This window comes from Dermochelys coriacea, chromosome 16 (genome assembly GCF_009764565.3).
Source record: "Dermochelys coriacea isolate rDerCor1 chromosome 16, rDerCor1.pri.v4, whole genome shotgun sequence".
NCBI lineage: Eukaryota > Metazoa > Chordata > Testudines > Dermochelyidae > Dermochelys > Dermochelys coriacea.
In genome coordinates, this window is record NC_050083.1 from 8,253,232 (window position 1) to 8,259,904 (window position 6,673).

At 47.1% G+C, this 6,673-nt stretch overlaps 1 long non-coding RNA gene across 1 annotated transcript; it reads right to left on the reverse strand.

Annotated features, from left to right (window-relative positions):
• Positions 1-1,914: 1,914 nt before the first annotated feature.
• Positions 1,915-6,056, reverse strand: LOC119844368. The gene is made up of 3 exons (XR_005289228.2): positions 5,905-6,056; positions 4,699-4,800; positions 1,915-2,854 (listed from the first exon to the last, which is right to left on the reverse strand). It is a non-coding gene; the product is annotated as an uncharacterized LOC119844368 (long non-coding RNA).
• Between the last annotated feature and the right edge of the window lie 617 nt (positions 6,057-6,673).

Sequence of the window (6,673 nt, forward strand, 5' to 3'; positions counted from 1 at the left end):
TTTCCATCTGAATCCATCAGACAACTGCAGACTCTGTCAGCTGGTTTCAGCAGGTAAACTTAAGGCTATAGTTCCATGGAGGCGTTGATCCAGTACACATGGCAATAGGGATTTACATGACCTCACGACCATGACAGGCTGTATCTGTAAAATTGTTATAGCTGCCTTAGGCACCCAGACGACCTAGTGACGATCAGGGTACATGGAGCTAGACAGACAGTTGTAATGACGTGCTCCTGTCCTGTTATTTCTAATTGTAAAGTCCCCTGAATATCTTATTTCTGTTGATGAAACACATTCATTTGTAATTTGCCTCTCCATGGAGGCACTTAAAGATATAATTTAAACCAAGATTCACACACCCTTTCCTATTACATAGGAACATGGGAATCGCTAGACTACATCAGACTCGTGTGATCCAGCTCAGTATCTTCTCTCCGACAAGGGCCCCTGCCGGATGTTTTTGATGACAGGGCAAGAAAATCCATAGGGAACAATAAAAAAGTAACCTGCTCCCAGGAGAAATTCCATCCTTACCCTGCCCTGAAATGTGTGGGTTTTGTCCCCTATAACTATTTGTTAAGTGTGGATGTTCGCATTATCCATGCAAGTGTCCAATTGTTTTTTTGAAGCCTTTTTTCTGCAGAGAAATCCTGGCTCCTCTGAAGTTTTTAAAAATGACTTCAGTGAACATTTCACCCCCGGCCTCAATAGTTTCTTGTGGCAGGAAGTTCCACATTGTTCTGAGCAGGCCTTTGTCATGAAACTCTTCCAACAGACCAGCTTATGGTAACAAAATAGAAAATGTTATCTCTGGTTGTCTTGATAAGGCACTTGACTGGGAATCAGGATATTTCGGTGCTAATACTGGGTGAGCAGCTGACCTCAGGCAAGTCACTTCCTCTCTTCGTAGCTGTCCAGGATGGCTGGGCCTTTTAAAGGAAGCAGGTTCAGACCAGAACCGGTGCTCCCAGTTTGGCTGATTAAGAGCATGGGGCAGCACCAGAGGGAGAGTCAGAGAGGTAGGAGGTCCTTGGAGGGAGCTGGAAGAGGTTCTTGAGGCAGCAGGTGGTGAGGTTTATGGCTGACCTCCCCAAGCTGGAGAAGGCTGAAGGCAGTAGAGCAGCATAGGGACTTTCCTGCTGACTTCGAAGCCAGAGAGTTGAAGATGGAGGGCTGAAGCCAAGGGAGCAGTGGAAGGGCTTCCTTGCTGGTCTGTTTGAGATGAGTGGTTAACACAACTGGGGAGAGATGGCTGTTCCCCTGGTGAGGATGATGCAGAGAGGTTAGTGATGAGGGTGCGTGGGCTGCACTCCAGCTAGAAGGCAGTCCTACCAGAAGGACAGGAGAGGACAGAAGACGAGCCCAGGTGCGGTGGATGATGCCGGAATGTGGCACATGCTATGCTGGTGAGCTAGATATGGTGGGATTTTTAAAGACTATTTCCCTGGGGTGGGGCATGAGGGAGTGATATATGGACTATGTTCTGGGACATTTGTTAAGGATTATTTGCACTATGTTTTTGTAATAAAGTGCCCCCCACTCCTGGAGGGGGATTATTGAGGCAAGAGAGCCTGTCATGGAGCCTTTCCAAGAGGGGAATTGGGATGTAGCCTGGTGCTGGAGCTCCCAGGTGCCAGGGGGCATCTAAGGATGAGGGGGAATCATTCACAGTACTGCTGAATCACTTCCTCCCCTCTGTCTGTCTTCTCTGTTTTGGCTGCAAGCCATTCAGGAGCAGTGGCTATCTCTTACCAGGTGTTTGCAAACATAGGAAAACACCTAGGGGCTGTACTTTGGGCTGGGGCCTCCATGGCAACCGTAACACAACTAATAAATAATTCACTGTGTACTCCAAAGGAATAAATGCTCACAAATGGAGCAACTCCAAAAGGCCATAAATGTACAGTACACTTGCTTTCATTAGTTTTTATTTCTGGTTGAATTGCATGTTTATAGCACAGGAAGGATTTGGACTTGTTCATCTCCACACAAAGGAGTTTGTGAACCTGTCGTCATTGTTCACTGTGACAATACAGGGAGAACTTCCCAGAGGAAAGGAAATCGGATCACCAAGGGCCAGATCCATCCACCCCTGTAAGGGTGGTGTCTTCCCTCCATTAGCCGAATTCTGCTCTCTCTTACTCCAGTGTAGACCCAGAGTACCTTCATTGAAATCAATGGAGTTTCTCTGCTTTATGACCGTTTTAGAGATGATTTTTAGCCCTGAAGGCCAGATTCTGTTCTCTGTTACACCAGTGTAAATTCAGGGCTACTCTGGTCCAGATCCTCGGCTGGTACAACTCAGCATAGCTCCAATCAATGGAGCGACATTAATTTATATCAGCTGAGGATCTGACTCTATTAACTTCAGTGAAGTTACTCTGCAGTTACATCAGTATACATGAGACCAGAATGTGGCCTGATACACGTATTGAATATGACTTTGGTTTGAGAAGGGTAACATATTCTCCCTGGCCCCAGTATAGAGCATGGAGCGAGTTTTGGAGGCAGCAGTTATAGCAGATGCTGAGAGTCGGACTCAATTTGCCTTTCATGCTGGGAAATCCTTGTGGCAAGGGGTTAATAAGGACAATTCGTATTGTTATACAAATGTATAGAGACAAATGCAAGATGGATTTACTGGTGAACACACATTTCCGATCGCTGGGGAGCAGGAACACCAGCAGACCAAGACCCTCGCAGAGTCAGAGAGAAAGAAGGCCTAGGGCTTCCAAGGAGGGCCCTGAGGCTATCTACCCTCAAGATCCGCAGGGCTGTTCTGGGCCGAGCATCTTGTTCTTAGTGACGGTGTCCATCACTCGGGGGCCTTCTGATATCATTGTGTTTACATCTGAAAATGAAAGCGCAAGAGAGGAAAGAGGAGGAATCCGCAATGTTAGCCATGGGAATTAAAAGGCTTATTGTCATCTGGACAAAGCTTTGACATGAGCTAGCGAGGAGGCTATGTTCCAAGCCTTACAGCGGGAGATTGTAACACACAACAGGGTAAAGCTGAGGCTATGTCTACATTGAAAATGCTACTGCTGCACACCGGCACCTGTAGCACTTCAGTGTAGACACGACAGTGCCTGGAGGGGTTTTCTCTGTGCTATCTTCACAGGGACTTAGGTCGGCCGAACCCTGAGGGGGGTGGATCTTTCACACTGCTGAGTGACGTAGCTGTGTGGATCTAATTTTCTAGTGAAGACTAGCCCTGAGAACAGTAGCCCAGATTTACATTAGAAAATGTTTTCAGTCTTAAATAGCCCAGCCAGCAACAGGCTCTTGTTGGTATAGTTTATTTCACTCACTGAACCACTATAAGCAGCTCCATTGAGTCCAACAGAGCTATGCTGATTTACACCAGCTGAAGATGAGTTTATTAGCTTAAAGGGGAAGTTTAAATACCACTGCCAGGGCAACTTATCTGATACCGGTTAAACTGCGATTCCAGTTCTGGGCCTCTCTGCAGCCCCACCCCACCTGGCTTTCAGTGAGCCTGTTTAAAACTCTTTGTTTTTCAGTCACAAATACTTAGGGTGACCAGATGTCCTGATTTTAGAGGGACATTCCCGATTTTTGGGTCTTTTTGTTATATAGGCTCCTATTACCCCCCACCCCCTGTCCGATCACCCTACTTACACTAAAGCAAATCAGGACAAACTGCACTGAGTTACATTGGTGTAAAACTGGTGTAAGTGAGAGGAGAATCAGGCTCATTACCTTGACCATGTAAACCCATCACTCACTGTTTCTCTTAGAGCTTAAGCAAATGATTTGGAGCCCTTCTTTGGACCTCACTTCTTGTGCCTCAGTCTCATCAATCTAATATCCATTTGCTGCCACATTTTAAAATTTAATCTAAGACTCCTGAGTAAGGGTTCGGACAGCAATTCACTTAGCCTTATCTTATCGGAAAGTGGTGCACGCTTGGTATATTCCACAGCAATTTAACAGGAATAAAAGTGCAAGTCTGTCAAGTGACAGCCATATTTTGTGTCTCCAAGAGCTTATCAGAAAGGAGGGAATGTCCCAGCTGATTCAGTGGCTAGTAGCAAGGTATTGAATTTCAGGTAGCTGGGAGAGCCGCAGGCCTCCTGGGTATTGCATGAGCCATCTGCAAAGTCATGCTGACTTCTGTGTTTTAAATAACTTCCTCTAACTGATGCAGCCAGCGGATGGGGGTAGGGTTGAATTTGGTAATGAAAATAAGAGATGTGTTTGCCAATAAGAGGTGTGTGATAAGGCATTTTGGCATCAAACAGGAAGCCTGCTGGGGAGACCTAGATCTGGGAACTTGAGGGTGCTAAGTCCTTAAACAGCTTATATCTAACCTGCACTATGATTCTATGTGGGTCAGTTCAATGTGAAGTTCAAGTAAATTTATACTGGGATTTTTTTTTAATGGTGCCTCCTATTGGGCAAATAGACAAGTTTTGAAAAGACTTCAGCTAATCAAAAACAAAGCCATGTCTGTAAGGAAATATGGGGGTGGGATATTGCCTGTCCATAATAATTTGCAGCCTACCCAAACTTACATGCCTGGCTCTGGCACTGCCATGCAGCAGAAGTAGGAATAGAACCTAAGTCTCCTAAGTCCCGACCGGCTGCATCCCATCTCCTTTCTAATCTAGTATGCTTGTTGCCCCCCACCTCAGCAATCTTCACAACAGCTTCAGCAAGTCCTTTACTTACTTTGGTTCTGGCTGTGGTCAGCTGCGTGGGCCGGGGTGACAGGGGTCTTCCCATCTCTGTGGCCACACAGGCTCCCAATCTTTGCTGCCACATACCTGCAGGCTGCAGAGAGAAAGGAGATCATTGGTTTTTATTCCTCAAGCTAAGGGCAAATATTTGTTGGCCCCTGTGGGGCGTTGGAGAAAAGAAGCTGCACAAGGCACCAAGGTGGTAGGGGCATTCACAGGAGCAAATCACCCCCTCTCTGATTCTACCTGAGCTAGGGACCCAATAAGTCACTTTTGCAGCCATAGTGGGAGTCAGGAGGGATGTAACAAATGGTCAGCAAAATGTCCAGATTGCAATAGAATCAATAGAATTAAGTTACACCATTCAAGGTAAAAGCTTGGGGCAAAGACTTTCCTTCTGCTTTGTGTTTGTACAGCACCTAGCACCATGGAGTCCTGCTCCAGGACTAGGGCACCTAGGTGCTATGCTAATACAAGTCCATTTCCTGTCAGGGTTGGAGAAAAAGCGCTGGGAGAGCAAGATTTGCACTGATACCACAAGAGATCTTGGCCAAAAAGCACAGAAGTGAAGGTAGTTGGTCGCAACCGGACAAAATGGGCCTGGCTGCACACTTACTAGCTCCAGTTTCATCCTGTGTAATTCTGTTAACTTCAGCAGAATTATTCCTGATTCACCCTGGTGCAAATCCACAGTCAGACCCAAAGACACTCAGTGGAGTTGCTCCTGTTTTACACCCGTGTAAATGAGATCAGAATCAGGCCCAATGATTTCTTTTTAATTAATGAGCAAAGTTTTACTTTATTCCTTACATAGTAACCCTCCTTCCCCCTCCTTCCCCTCCTCTGCCAGATCCAGCTAGACAAAGTATATGATGTTATTGTGGGAAGGGAAAGTTGTGGAGAGCGCCAGCTGATTGGACTTTACCTCCCCTTGCAGGGTGACACAGCAGGTATCACAGAAGCCTCCCTTTTGTCCAGGGCTGGGATATACCCCACTGTGGAACAGTCCCTCCCCCCCAACAATGAAGACAACACCCATGTAAGGAAAGACTCTTTGCAAAAGCCTGGCAGCTCAGACTGCATTTCAAAGAATTCACTCATCATCCTGCGAACTGCAGGCACCAGTGATCGTCGGGGGGGGTACAAACCGAACCTCCCCCTCTGCTCTGCTTTGTCCAACCCAAAGAGGTTTCCTTACCGTTGATAATTACTCAGACCATCTCTGCGGGGCTCCAGCCAGGCTGTGCTTTCTTGCTGCTCGGGCTCGGCCCCGGCTCGTCTCTCACACTCAGCTGGGCTGTGGTTTTATTTTTTACCACACTATTTCCTCCCTCCCCGGACGTTGCCCCAGTAACATGAGTCATGTGGCTCGAAGGCCAGAGGGTGTTGTGTAAACCTTTGCCATTATGCCCTCCAGGTAGGGCTGTGAGGAACAGAGTTCAGATCCTCCCCTGGCCTGGGTTTTGATCTAACCTACGTCGGTGTATTGCCCAGGTTATACAGGGATTGGTTAGGCATGCAGAACCATTGTATCTAAATGGAAGCAGCCGTCCCTGCTGTAGCTCCACTGACTTATGTGAAGTTACACCATTGATGCATTTGGCCCAAGCTGTGGGACTTGCTCCAGATGCCTGAGAGAGATCCAGGAGTTAGCTGTTGTTCAAGCATGGTCCTGCTTCCTTAAAAACACTGTGGGGGTGAATCCCAGTCTCTGAGCTAAGCCAGAGGATGTGGCCCTGATGCAGTTTTTATCTGTATAGATTAGGCGTGAAGGGAGAAGAAGCTGGATCCTCCTTCTGTATTGTCTATCCAATGTCCACCTGTCCCCATGTCTTCCTCCCAGAGCAAAGATCTCTGTGGTGCACATGGACCACATGTATTTACACCCCCCCTACCCTCCTGCACAATCCTATCACCTCCTTACACCATTTCCACGATTTGAGAGTCCGGTCGAAAATGGAACCTGG